Raw genomic sequence first — 14,374 nt, 5'->3', positions numbered from 1 at the left:
TCCTGGCAGGTTGTTTACGTGTTCATCAATTTTGCCAAGGTTGTTGTACTTGATCCATGCATGCTATGAGATTGTTCTTGCTTTGGCTAGCTCATGAACATGTCTTCTTACTATTACTATTCTTATCTTGTCATGCAATGCCTTGTGGTGAGTGAATCGAGCTCGCAATATGCCTTCATAATTCTTTCTATGACATGCCCAGATTTTCTGCTAAGTCTGAATCTGTTAACGAAACTTGCTATTTTTTCATGGGTGCCATCATATTTTATGTGCCCTTTTGGCTTATGGTCAGTAATGGACTTCTGTTCTATGCTTTAAGTAGATTCATGCCATGCCTTTTTATGCTATGATCTATTCCTGTAGCATGTTGTTTTCTTGCTCTAAACATGGCTTCCTGATGTTAATTCATGGCATGTTAGTATTTTCACTAAGTCTGTGATGCTGTTATCTTTTGCATTTTTGCCATGCTTGTTTGAACCTACTCTTGTGTGATTTAGCAGTAGCTCGGTGTTCATCTTTTGTCAAGCATCTTGAGTAGATCACTGCCATATGCTTTGTTGCTATGTTGGTGTGCAGTAGTTTAGTTTCTTGTTGCATTCTAGATGGCATCATGCTGTTAATCGCAGAATTGTGCCATTATTGTTTTGCTTGTCTTTTGCAAACCGTGCATCCGATTCCGGTGATCTTTATATCGATTTCAACCGAAATCAACTCATCTTTCCAGCGGCGCACTTGGTTTGCCAAGTTGAGGCCTGGTTCAATCTTTTCCTTCCGGAGCATGCATATGCATTGCATATCACATCCCGCATATCATGCCATGTTTTGCATCATGTTGCTTGTGCATTGCATCGTGATTGATTGTTGGTCCTTTGCTTGTGTTCTTGCTTCGGGTAGAGCCGGGAGACGAGTACGTGATCGAGGAACCTGTTGAGTACGCTAACGAGGATCAAGCTTTCGTCAACTCTAAGAACTTTGCAGGCAAGATGACCATACCCTCGAAATCACTTCTATCTTTGCTTGCTAGTTGCTCGCTCTTTTGCTATGCTGCGATACCTACCACTTGCTATAGCATGCCTCCCTTATTGCCATGTAAAGCCTCTAACCCACCTTTCCTAGCAAACCGTTGTTTGGCTATGTTACCGCTTTGCTCAGCCCCTCTTATATCGTTGCTAGTTGCAGGTGGAGATGGAGTTTGTTCCATGTTGGAACATGGATATTGTTGGGATATCATTATTATATCTTGTTTACTTTAATGCATCTATATACTGGGTAAAGGATGGAAGGCTCGGCCTTATGCCTGGTTTTTTGTTCCACTCTTGTCGCCCTAGTTTCCGTCATACTGGTGTTATGTTCCTTGATTTTTGCGTTCCTTACGCGGTTGGGTGTTATGGGAACCCCTTGACAGTTTGCTTTGAATAAAACTCCTCAAGCAAGACCCAACCTTGGTTTTACCATTTGCCTACCTACCACCATATACCTTCCCTTGGGTTCTGCAGACTCAAGGGTCATCTTTATTTTAACCCCCCCCCCCCCCCCCGGGGGGGGGGGGCAGTGCTCCTCTGAGTGTTGATCCGAAACGGGCAGCCTGCGGGGCCACCTTGGGGCAACTCGAGGGTTGGTTTTACTCGTAGCTTGACCTATCCGGTGTGCCCTGAGAACGAGATACGTGCGACTCCTATCGGGATTTGTCGGCACATCGGGCGGCTTTGCTGGTCTTGTTTTACCATTGTCGAAATGTCTTGTAACCGGGATTCCGAGTCTGATCGGGTCGTCCTGGGAGAAGGAATATCCTTCGTTGACCATGAGAGCTTGTGATGGGCTAAGTTGGGACACCCCTGCAAGGTTTTGAACTTTCGAAAGTCGTGCCTGCGGTTATGGGCAGATGGGAATTTGTTAATATCTGGTTGTAGAGAACTTGACACTTAACTTAATTAAAATGAATCAACAGCGTGTGTAGCCGTGATGGTCTCTTTTCGGCAGAGTCCGGGAAGGGAACACAGTCTCGTGTTATGATTAATCGTAAGTAGTTTTCAGGATCACTTCTTGATCATTATAGCTTCTCGACCGTGCTTTGCTTCCCTTCTCGCTCTCATTTGCGTAACTTAACCACCATATATGCTAGTGCTTGCTGCAGCTCCACCTCACTACCTTTTCCTACCCCCTTAAGCTTAAATAGTCTTGATCACGAGGGTGTGAGATTTCTGAGTCCCCGTGACTCACAGATTACTTCCAAAACCAGATGTAGGTGCCGATGATGCTAGTGCAGGTGACGCAACTGAGCTCAAGTGGGAGCTCGATGAAGATCGTGTTCGTTGTGTTGTTTCGTTTCCTTTTGATCAGTAGTGGAGCCCAGTTGGGGCGATCGGGGATCTAGCATTTGGGGTTGTCTTTCTTTATTTTGGTTCTGTAGTCTGACCTTGATTGTATTCTGGATGATGTATGTTTAACTTGTATTGTGTGAAGTGGTGATTGTAAGCCAACTCTTTATCCCTCTCTTATTCAGTACATGGGATGTGTACAGATTACCCCTCTTGCGACGTGCCTACTATGCGGTTATGCCTCTAAGTCGTGCTCCGACACGTGGGAGATATAGCTGCATCGTGGGTGTTACACCAACCTCTATTGGATTTCTGCAAGTGCCCCTGGAAATTATTTAGTGGTCCAGCATCATTTGAAATTGGCCTTTTCAATTTCTAAAAATGGCTATACAACTCCTTTTGCCCCCATACTTTTTTGTTCCATCGCATTATATTGTGTTAGAATTATGTGCCAAGTTTTGTTCAAAACAAAACTCATTTATTACTAAAAGGAAATGCAAAACGAAGAGGTTTAAAGAAATGCATTGAAAGAAAATTGGCAATGTACCTCTAGGCTCTAAGTCCACAGTGCACATCCCAGCCCACCTATCCCTCTTCTCCTTCCTACTGCTCACAGGGAGCTCGGTGGCCTCACTTGCCGTGTCCACGCCGCGGATCCTCCATGCGGCGGCCATCCGGATCTCCCTGGCATCTACAAGACCCCCTCCCCCCTTGATCCTGGACGAACCCTAGCTGCCTTATCCCCTCTCTCTCGGTCGCCCCCTTCTCCACAGCATGCACCCGCCGCCGCCGTCACCATTCCCACGCTCTTCGTCGTCCCGCGCCGCTAGCTGATGTCCGGGATGGATCACCGTCGTCCTCTACGTCGCCTACACGTAACCCTTCGAGCTCGGAGGCATGAAATTGCCGCCATCGACCGCGTCATCTTCTTCACCTGCGGCCACCGAGGCCTCCACCGTCGATCCCCGTTGTCGCTGCCTCACCATCTCCCTAGAGCCCTCTAAGTGCATCTACTGGCTCACTGTGAGCTCCTCTCCATGTTTCCCCACCTTTTCCCCTCGATTTCGTCGTAGTTTGGCCGTGCCCACCAGGGCCCATGCCCGTCCCGCTTATGTACTACGCCGCCTGAACTCCGGTGCGCACAGCCACGCTCCTGCCCGCGTGTGGCCGCCCTCCTACGCGCTCGTCTACCTGCTGCTCTTGATCAATTGTCGCGCCGCTACACACCGCAGCCGCCGCATGTGCCCCCGTCGTCTCGTACTCCTCGCCGTAGCTCATTGGCCCCGGCGCTGCCGCTTGCCCTCCCACCTCTGCCTTCACCGCGCGGCCCCTCCCCGGCCCCACACCTGCTTCTTCCACTGCCTGTTGTTGCCGCTGCTGCAGCAGCTGTGCCCCGCCGAGCCCGCAGCAACTGCTGTTGTTGCTGCCGCTTTCCCCACCTGCCCACACGCCGCTGCTGCCCCTTCGCCGGTTTGCCACACCGCGCCAAGTCTGCATGCCCGCTGGCCGCTATCATGGCTCTAGCCGCCCGCCCTCACGTCATCGCCGCTGCTGCCGCGCTCCACGCCTTGCCCCCGCGCCCCTCCCGCTTGCGAGCTGCTGCTCGTCGCCAGGCGCACCCGTGACGCGCTGCTGCCGCCGCCGCGCTCCACCCACGCCGCTGCTATGCGCTGCTGCTGCGCCGCCGACCACCGCCTGGCCGCGCACCCGCCTCCGTTTGCCGGCGCGGTCGCTGCCCTGTCGCGCTTGCTCGCCGCTGTGCTCCGGCCGCGACCCGCTCTTCCCCCTCCGCTCGCTGGCCGGCCTCCTCACCGCGGCCGACGCCCTCCCCTAGTCATGCCGTGGCCATGGCCCCGCCTCTGCCCTCCGTCGTCTCTGTGCGGGTGCGCGGGCGCCCCATCCGATAACACCCGCACCCGCTAAAGGCCTATGGGCCACTAACAGCTGGGCCCGGCCCCCTGTTAAAAAAAGATATTTAAAAATAAAAAAATAAAAAAGCAATTAATTAATTAATTAACTAAATAATTAGGTAATTAATTATCTTAATGAACCTTGCTTAATTAGCCTAATGAACTAGTTTAGTTAATTTAAATATGTTAACTAGTTAGGTCAATGACAAACGGGCCCCACTGCCCTGTTTGACCAGTCAACGGTCTGTGTTGACCGCCGACGTCATGATGATGTCATGCTAGTGCAATAACTCTGTTTTAGATTTAATAATAAATTCAGAAATTGTTTAAATCTTTGATAAATCACAGAAAATAATCCGTAGCTCGGATGAAAATGTTTTCTACATGAAAGTTGCTCAGAAAAATTCAAAGAATCTGATTACGCGGTCCGTTCATCTGTCATATGCCCCTAGCATGCTGAACAAGGAACTTTCCCCCTCTTTTCCTCCGTACGGAATCCGCCTAACGCCGGGAATTCATCCACGGATGTTTATTCCCTTCGTCTACAACATGTAGTACAATGTTAGGTCGACCCTAGTTCTGCTTATCATCTTGTCATGCTTAGTGGTACCTTCGTTTGCCCTATATTTACTGTTTCTCCCCCCTCTTCTCTCTGGTAGATCCCGAGACTGATGATGCCCCCGTGATCGACTACATCACCGGCGACTCTTCTTCCTTTGCAGCAGAGCTTCCAAGCAAGCGCCCCCTTTGATCATCCCGATATCACCCATTCCACTCTCTCATGCTTGCATTAGATTTTGCTACTGTTATTTTTTGCTCCTATTCTGATGCATAGCCTGCTTTTGTAACCTACTTATTGTTACCTTACCTGCTTATCCTAAACTGCTTAGTATAGGTTGGTTAGTGATCCATCAGTGACCCCCACCTTGTCCTTGTTGCCCCTGCTTCATCATCGAAGACCCGATCAATGTGATCGACGACCAGAGCCTGACACCTCACATCACATCATGCCCCTTTTGCTGCTCGACTCTGCCGAGTTACCATCGAGTGCCGAGGGTGGAACCTCCTACATCACTCCTGGTGAGATCTTTGTAGTGTAGCTATTCGGTAGAGGTCATCGAGGGTGATTCCCTCCTTAACCACTTCGGATATGAATCTTTCGTGCAACCCCTCAAGTGTGAACCTCGAGGGTGGTTCCTCTTACGTTCACCTTGATGATTACATCAAGTGGAATCCACTGAGGGTGGTTCCTCAGGGTTCCCCTTGGTGTTAGACACATAGTTACTATGGTTAATATGACTATACATTGAACCATGTTACTAAAGACGGGTCGGCCCCGACGGGTACCCGCGCGAGCTTATATGCGAGTGATGTGGAGTCGGGTTAACCTGGAAGGTGCCCGCGAGATAACTACGAGGCATGGCCGAGCATTCTTAGCCCTTGCCGCAAGTCCTCGAGATGGGGCGACGGGGTCACATCTTTCATGAGTCTCTGCTTGTTACCACGTGCTCCTAATCCACTACGATTTGGATATTTGATCCGAGGGGCCTCTGGCCTGATAGCACTAACCATCACATAGGCATTGTATGGGCGTTCTGCGTCGTATGCATCAGCCGAAGCTTATTAGACATCAGCGACTGAGTGGCGCGCGCCGGGTTGGACTGGTAAGCTCCTGCCTTTTTAAGGAGGTAGCTAGGTCTGCTCACCGGCCGCCCACGCAACGTGCAGGAGTATCCGGGGCGATGGTGTCACATCCCTAGCTTCTGGTGTTGCCTAGTGTTTGCATTTTTCTTGCATCATGTTTAAATTTTCTAAAAGTTGAATTGGCGAAAATGGAAAGCCTCAGAAGTCTTTTATACAAATGATTAAAACTAAAAAATTGTTTCAATTAAACCCAAGAAAATGTTCCTGTCAAGCTATAAAAATATTGTCAAGAGGTAAAACTCAAACCAATATTTTTGGAGTCTCAGAAATATTTATTTTGGGCATTTGGAATTAATTCAATGACTATCTGAATTGGATTTATATTTATTATATGTATAAATATATGTTCAATAATTCTGAAAAATGTTGTGTGGCTTTGTATAAGTCCACTTAGTTGACACAATTATTTTTATGAAGTTTAAAATTGGTTTAGTATTTTACTAAATCAGGAACAAATGTCAGAAAAATAGAAAACAAAAACAAAAAAAGGAAGCAGAGACTTACCTGAGGCCCACTTACCTGGTGGCCCAGCAGTTTCGGCCTAGCCCACCCCTGCTGCCCCCTGTCGTCTTCCTCCTTGGACAGAAGGACAGGGGCGCGTGCTCGACGCCCGCCAGCACGCGCATGGCCACCTCCTGCTTGCCACTTTGCCCTGGCCCTCCCTGGTGAAGCCACACCACCCCCTCGACCCTCTCTGGCTCTCCCATCGCCTCTTCTCTCCTCTGGCTCCTCTCCACCTCGCGCCCGAGTGCACCGCAGTGCGCCGCCGAGCACCACCGCAGCCACTGCCGCTCCCTTGACCTCTCGAGCTTACCAAGAGCTCCGCCGCTTCATCCTCGACCTCCACACCGAGCCACGCGACGTCGGACGCCCCACAACGCCGCCATTGCCCTCATCTTCAACCTCGGGCACCGGAGTTCGCCACCGTTGATTCGACACCTCCGAGCCGTCCTCGAGCGCGCTAAGCATCCCTACAGCCTCTATATGAGCTCCTACGCCGTTTCCCTCTTACCTCGACACCGTTCGCGACCTGTAGCCGTTGATTCCGCGCTGACCGAAATGCCCCGCCGCATGAGCTCGACACCGGTGTCACTTCGGTGCCCATTTGGTCATTCGTCGGTGTGCAACGCGTTTGCAACCTTGCCTAGTGCATCCCTAGCCCACTGATTCGCTCGACTGCGAGCCGCAGCAGCAAAACTCACGAACACCGAACTCCGGCCGCCGCCTCGCTCGCCACCGCCGACGCCATAGCTCACCCCAGCTCCTCTCACCCGCTCCTCTGGATGCGCGCGTACTCAAGGAACCCGTAGAAACAAACGGCGAGGCAAATGGTTGCCCGTAGCTCGATTCCGATGAGTGTCCGTCGTCGGATGTGCTCACCGGGGTCCAACTCCGGTGAGGTGACGTGGCGTCATTAGCCTGAGGCTAATTACCGCGTTAACCTCGCCCTGTGTCACTGACAGGCAGGCCCCACCACTCTAACTAACCGCGGGGTAACCCCTGTTTACTTTTAACCTAACCACTATGGGCCCACGTGTCAGCTTTGACCAAGCTGACGTGGATGTTGACTGGGCCCACATGTTTGTGACCCTAACCAGCCCTAAGACACTGACTATTGGGTCCCAGCAGTCAGGTTTGACTTGGGCGGCGTGTGTTGACCTGCTGACATCAGCATGACATAATGCTGACGTAGTAATACATTTTTTGGATTTATTAATAATTTAGAAATTCCAGAAAATGCCCAAAACTTCTAAAAATCATAGAAATTCAACTGTAACTCCAAATGAAATAAATTATATATGAAAAATTATCAGAAAAATTCAAGGAATCCATCTGTGCCATTTTCATGCATGTTAGAACAACTTAAGGCCACTGTTTAGGACAAATCCAATAAAGGGCATTTAAATAATCATATATGGAGTTGGAATTTGAATCTTGTATTCAAACCAACTTCATTTAATTGTGTTGCTAGTTTCATTAGCTCAATCAACAACATATTGCCATGTCATTATCATGCAGCATGTTGTGCATTGCATTGATTGTGTTCCTTCTCTGTTGCCGGTGGTTGTCCCCTCTCGATAGACGTTGTACCGATGCTGTCATCGTTGACACTGATGAAGACCCAATGATATCTTCAGAAGTGTCAGGCAAGCAAAACCCCCTTTTTCATTTCGATACAATCCCACTCTCTCACTCCTGCTCTCTTTTACTGCATTAGGACAACATGTTTCCTCTGTTACTTGCTGCGGTAGTTGAACCCCTTATCCTCTGCATGACCTGTCATTGCCACAGTAAATAGATGAAACCCACTAGCATGAGTAGGAGTTGTTTGAGCCCTGATGTGCCTACTCATTCATGCTTGTTTGTCATGCCTGCTACTGCTTAGAGTTGAGTCAGGTCTGATTCATCGGGGATGAATCGGAGGTGTGTAAACATGTCCTACTGTTGAGAGCTAAGTGTGTGAACACGATTTGGTAAAGGTAGCGGTGAGAGGCCATGTAGGAGTACATGGTTGGTTATCTCATTGAAGCCGTCCTTAGGATCTGAGTTTTGTGTTTGTGATCCATGAAACAGTTACTACCATGCATTGGGCCCGAAACCAATTGACCCTCTCGGCTTCTTGATCACCCTTGTCCTCTGTCCAGGAGTTGCAACTAGTTTCTGGTGTTTATAGGATATGTGTTGGCGGCCGTGCATAGCGCTGACCCTAGGGGTGGGCTATGATGCGGTAGATACACCGTGGCACGGTGTACCAGGCGCCCGTTTGGTGTCCCGGGAACCCTGTTCACATTGTTCGGGGCCGTATGTGGAAACCTCGGCCGGACTCCCTGCGGATGGAACCTGGATAGGCGATAAACCTAGACTAGAGACTTGAGTGTTTAGGTAGGCCGTGTCCGACACCCTCGTTGGGCTTCCGCTTGAAGGTTGCCGAGTACATGTCGTGTAAACGGCGGTAAGTGGTGAGAGCGTGTGTGAAGAAGTACACCCTGCAGGGTTAACATCATCTATTCAAATAGACGTGCCACGGTAATGGACTTTTGGGTTGCCTATAACAGTTCATAGACAAGTGAAAGTGGATACTCTAAAACTCGCAAGATAAGTGTGAGTGCTATGGATGGCGTTCTCGTAGGGAGACGGGAGCGGATCCATAGTGGTGTATTGATATGGTGAATATGTGGACTCGTGTGCGCCACCTCAAAAGTGTTACTTGAAGTCGTAGTTTAAGATAGCCACCGAGTCAAAGCTAGCTTGCTGCAGTGAAGATAGCCACCGAGTCAAAGCTAGCTTGCTGCAGTTAAACTCCACCCCCCCTTTGTTGATACCGATGCATATGTACCTAGTTATGATGTAAGTCTTGTTGAGTACTTTTGTACTCACATTTGCTTAATTTATGTTTTGCAGAGAGACTTCCAGTCTCGCTAGTAGTTCGCATGGACTTCGACGTTAGCTTGATACCTCAGCTACGATCTTGTGCCCTCGGCAGGATCTGGTAGATAGTCAGGCTTCTTAGCCTTTTCCATTTGTAGATGTCTGTACTCAGACATGTTAAGCTTCCGCTTGTGCCTTGATTTGTATGCTATGATTGTTGGGTCATGAGACCCATGTTTGTAATTCTCGCTCCTCGGAGCCTAATGAATAAATACTTGAGTCGTAGAGTTATGTTGTGATGCCATGTTGTATTTACACATATCGAGCATATTGTGTGTATGATTGAAATGCTTGGTATGTGTGGGATCCGACAATCTAGTTGTTTATCCTTGGCAGCCTCTCTTATGGGGAAATGTAGTCTAGTGCTTCCATGAGCCATAGTAGTCCGCTACAGCCCGGTTCACCGGAGTCCTGCTAGCCCAGCACTACTGCTCAGGACACTTGACTGGCCGGCATGTGTTTCACTTTGTTCATGTGTCTGTCCCTTCGGGGAAATGCCACGCGGTGACATCTGGAGTCCTGCCTAGCCTGCTACAGCCCGGGTTCCCGGAGTCCTGTTAGCCCAGTGCTACAGCCCGGATTCACACGCTGCTGACCGACATGCTCGATGTGATTCATGTATGCCTGTCCCCATAGGTTAGTGCCGCTTTGGGTTCACGACTAGCCATGTCGGCCCGGGTTCTCTATCATATGGATGCTAGCGACACTATCATATACGTGAGCCAAAAGGCGCATATGGTCCCGGGCCATGGTAAGGCGACACCCGTGGGAATACCGTGCGTGAGGCCGCAAAGTGATATGAGGTGTTACCGGCTAGATCGATGTGACTTGGAATCGGGGTCCTGACATCGTTGGTATCAGAGCTTGACTGCCTGTAGGATTACCAAGCCAAACTGGTCAAAGTCGAGTCTAGAAATGCTTTAGCTATGTAAGGGAATTGATTGTGGCGGGGAACGTAAGGCTCATTTTACTCCTTTACCTTATGTCCTTCTGATCTGAGTCAACCTCTTCTTTTCTACGGGGATTAAAACTAGGCCTTCTCATGTATCTATTAGGATGACGTGTCACTAAACCGTAGTTGCCTAGGATTGTTGAGTTTAAGCCCGAGTTCGGTTCCTACTACTTCCATGTGTTCTTAGTTGATCTCAGAACATTGATATTGTGATGTTGAGTGGTTATGCCACCATTTTGCAGGATGTCTCAAATCTTTTTAAGCATTTACAGCCGTTATGTTGTCCGAGTCATCCCAGGTCTCTAAATAATCTGATGCATTTGCAAATCCCTTCTTCCCGTTTCCGATGTCCTTTTGGGCCAAATTAAGCACACTAACGGTCTGTTGAGGTACTCTACTACCTTGACATATATGTTGGAGCTATTATTATGACCCTAGGTGTTTTAGGGAGTCACCTAGTAATCTAGCCATGTTTTGTGTTCCCAGTGTGATGATTCTGGCCACCATTCTTGAAAGCATCCCGTGATGCCATTTAGTAGTAGGTATTCTATTCCTGGGTTCTTGAACCCGAGATTCACCCTACTTACCTCATGTTGATAGTGTTGCTAGTTCCTTTAGGATATTAGTAACCTTTGCGATAGTCCTCGAGGTCCGTGGTATTTCCTTCTTCCAAATACTGTGAACCACTTATGGCAGAAGTTTGTTGTATCAAAAGATCACAACCAGAGTGCTCTTAATGAGTTCTCCATTCTACATTGTGAATCTGCCAGTCCTACTTATCTGCATGGGTTGTCCGGAAGAAATGTTGAGCTTTGCTCGACATACTAATCTATGCATCCACAACTCAGAAAATTATATGTTCCTCGAGTTGTTCCTCTTCAGTTGTATTCCGACCATCTTCTATCAGTTGATAATCAAGAATAGATGTGCATTCATGTTATCGATGCCTATTATTCTTGTGGTCCATCAAGCCATTCTATTCCAGAATGACTAGGAGAAACAAACTCCAGTACCTCATCCATATCTGGGATTGGGTCAAAGTAGTTGTGTTCTGCAGATCAAATGCCAATCCAGCTTTTGCTCTGTTCTACCCTGGAGTATTACCCTCTTTATGTCAGGATTGTCATGAGAATTGCACCCTCTCTCATGAATTCTTGACGCAGTGATACTTCTTACCATCATTCTTCATTCCTCGGTCCCGTGTTGTCACAACCGGAATGCCGGCAAGTGAACCATGATGTGTGAAATCAACACTCCTAGCAACTAGTTGCTAGGTAGCTAATGGACAATAATTTCTTTCTTAGCGTGTTGGTTATTGAATCATCATCCTAAGATTGATCGTGCTACCTAGTCCATTTTCCCTGGTGCACTCTTTGATCAATGAGTTAGAATTGTGTCAGCCCCTCACTCTCTTGATCATATCGTCTTACTCTGAAAAGCAAGATTGTTCCCGAGCTTAGAAACATATCGGTGGTTCGTGATTTTCTGATTATTTCCTTGGAAGTATCACCAGGTTGCCCCCTGACTGTTATGTTGAGCTCATGATCAAGTTGGTTTCTTGTAAACCACCCCTTCTCCAAGAATCTGTGTTGGATACCCTGAGCTAGTTGGTTAAGCTGAACAACAACTTGGAGAGTTGGAAGATGAAAGCTTGTCCGGCTTAGTTCATTCCAAAGGGATATCCTTGTGTGTGTGTGTTGAAGAAAGATGATATTTTCATCGATTGTTCCTCGGGATCGGTTGTTGAATCTATCGTCTTGTCCAAACCTTGATTTGAGTGTGGGCTATCGTCAAGTCAAATGAGAACCAACGATGTTCATAATGTTGTCTTACTCGTGGTTGTTTCCTCGAGCATACACCGTTATATCTTTTGGGTCTGACCAATGCTATCACCGTGTTCACTTAATTGTGGAATTCCATCTATATGGAAGCCTGGATGGTTGTTTGTTGAGCCCATTAACAACATTATCATCTTGTCCATGATTCATGTTGAACATCTAAGTTAGCGTTGGAAACTTTGAAAGCATTTATTCATGGTAGCTCATGAAGCATATGTTGGATGAAAGAAGTGACTACCTCTGATTCACGTGCATTTGGTGAAAGTTGTCGCCGTGGATTCAAGAAAGCTTGTTCCGCTTCCTTGGAATCATCCCAAGTTAGTCATGCATGTGCGAAGTATTCTATGGTTTGATAGGCTCGCTACCTCCAGTCCATATGTGTCCCTAGCACACCAAGTCACTGACTGATTTGTTCTAGGAGAAGGAGTTAAGTGCTAATCCATGGTAATGCACACGACTTCGATATCCTCGATGATGGTTCCCAACCTGAACTTGGTAGTGTTTTATCATCAGACTACTATGTGGTCATGCTTGTCTGGGACAGCATGTTCACATGTGTTTAGCAGAACCAGCTCATGTTTTGGAGCTTACTACCGTAGTTCATTTCCCCGAGAGTCTCGCAACATCATTTCGTTGATTTGTGTTCCAAACTTTCATTTTTCTTTCTAGACTTGATGAGTCTGGAATATCCTGACACCAACCAGATCTGAATCTCAGGCAGATATGATGGTTGGAACACACTCCAAGAACTATAATATTGGTCTCTCTGTAACTGGTAAAGTGGATGTCGTGGCCAATACACTCAGCCGTAAGACCTATTATTGTAGTATCTTGATTGAGGAAGTTGGCCACCTCCCCGTAAGGATTTCGTAGGATTTACTCCAGAAGTTGTTCCTTATGGATCTATTGTATTCCGAAGTCCGACCACTACTTGATGGCTATGCTGATGCTTTAAAGCATGACCGTGGTAACCAGTACATCAAGGAGAACATTAGAAGCGGAGTGCTAAATGTCTCTCGGTCGATCATCCAGATTTCATTCCCTTGGCCTCGTTAAGGTGAAATATGAGAAAGGGTTGTCTTTCTATGCATCTGCATTGTCCATCACTATTCGTCAAGGTAGTAAGATGTGTTGCCAAGATCCTCGACTCGGATGTTGGTAGAAACTTGATGAATATGGAAATGCTCAAGTTCTTGAGAGCACGCGCAAGCAAAATCATCCCTTGCGTTGTCTTCAACAAGGTAGTTCACACCATCCATTCTAGCCCGAGTGTGTCGCTCTCCCGAACTCCGTAAAACGATCGCTCGTAAATTGCCTTAGGCTGGTATAGAGAGTTCCAATGATCTCTGTATCAAAAGTAATTCTTTTTGCCACTTAAGGGATAATTCCACGAGTCACCTTCCTTGAGGTATCACGTTACGAAATCATGGCAATTATCTCCTTGCTACTTGAAATTCATGCTCCATCTTAGTCAAGTGTGGAATTGTAACCTGCCAAATTGAAACCTCGTCATTTGTTTCTTTCCTCCCCTCTCGATGTGTGTGCTATGTCTCAACTCAAGAGATGTTCTTACGTCTCATTCCGTGAGCTGATCTTGAGTGCTCAATCTTCGAGGAAGTCGATTCCTGTAGGGTTTTCCTTTCTTTCTGTCGTCGTCATGTTGGATGGACTTCTCGGAGCAAGACAACGAGACAAAGATGGTGATTGAATCAATGCCTTTATGAAGTGCAACCTGGATCGTGAAGATTATGTTAGTTTGTGTTCCCCCTTCATCATACCCTACACTTGAATCTCGGGGCGAGATTCTTGTTTAGTATGGGTGAGCTGTCACATCCCTAGCTTCTGGTGTTGCCTAGTGTTTGCATTTTTCTTGCATCATGTTTAAATTTTCTGAAAGTTGAATTGGGGAAAATGGAAAGCCTCAGAAGTCTTTTGTACAAATGATTAAACTAAAAATTGTTTCAATTAAACCCAAGAAAATGTTCCTGTCAAGCTATAAAAATATTGTCAAGAGGTAAAACTCAAACCAATATTTTTGGAGTCTCAGAAATATTTATTTTGGGCATTTGGAATTAATTCAATAACTATTTGAATTGGATTTATATTTATTATATGTATAAATATATGTTCAATAATTCTGAAAATTGTTGTGTGGCTTTGTATAAGTCCACTTAGTTGACACAATTATTTTCATGAAGTTTAAAATTGGTTTAGTATTTTACT

The sequence above is a fragment of the Triticum aestivum genome, chromosome 6A (assembly GCF_018294505.1).
Source record: "Triticum aestivum cultivar Chinese Spring chromosome 6A, IWGSC CS RefSeq v2.1, whole genome shotgun sequence".
In the NCBI taxonomy this organism is placed as follows: Eukaryota; Viridiplantae; Streptophyta; class Magnoliopsida; order Poales; family Poaceae; genus Triticum; species Triticum aestivum.
Note: the sequence above shows the minus strand (reverse complement) of the source record.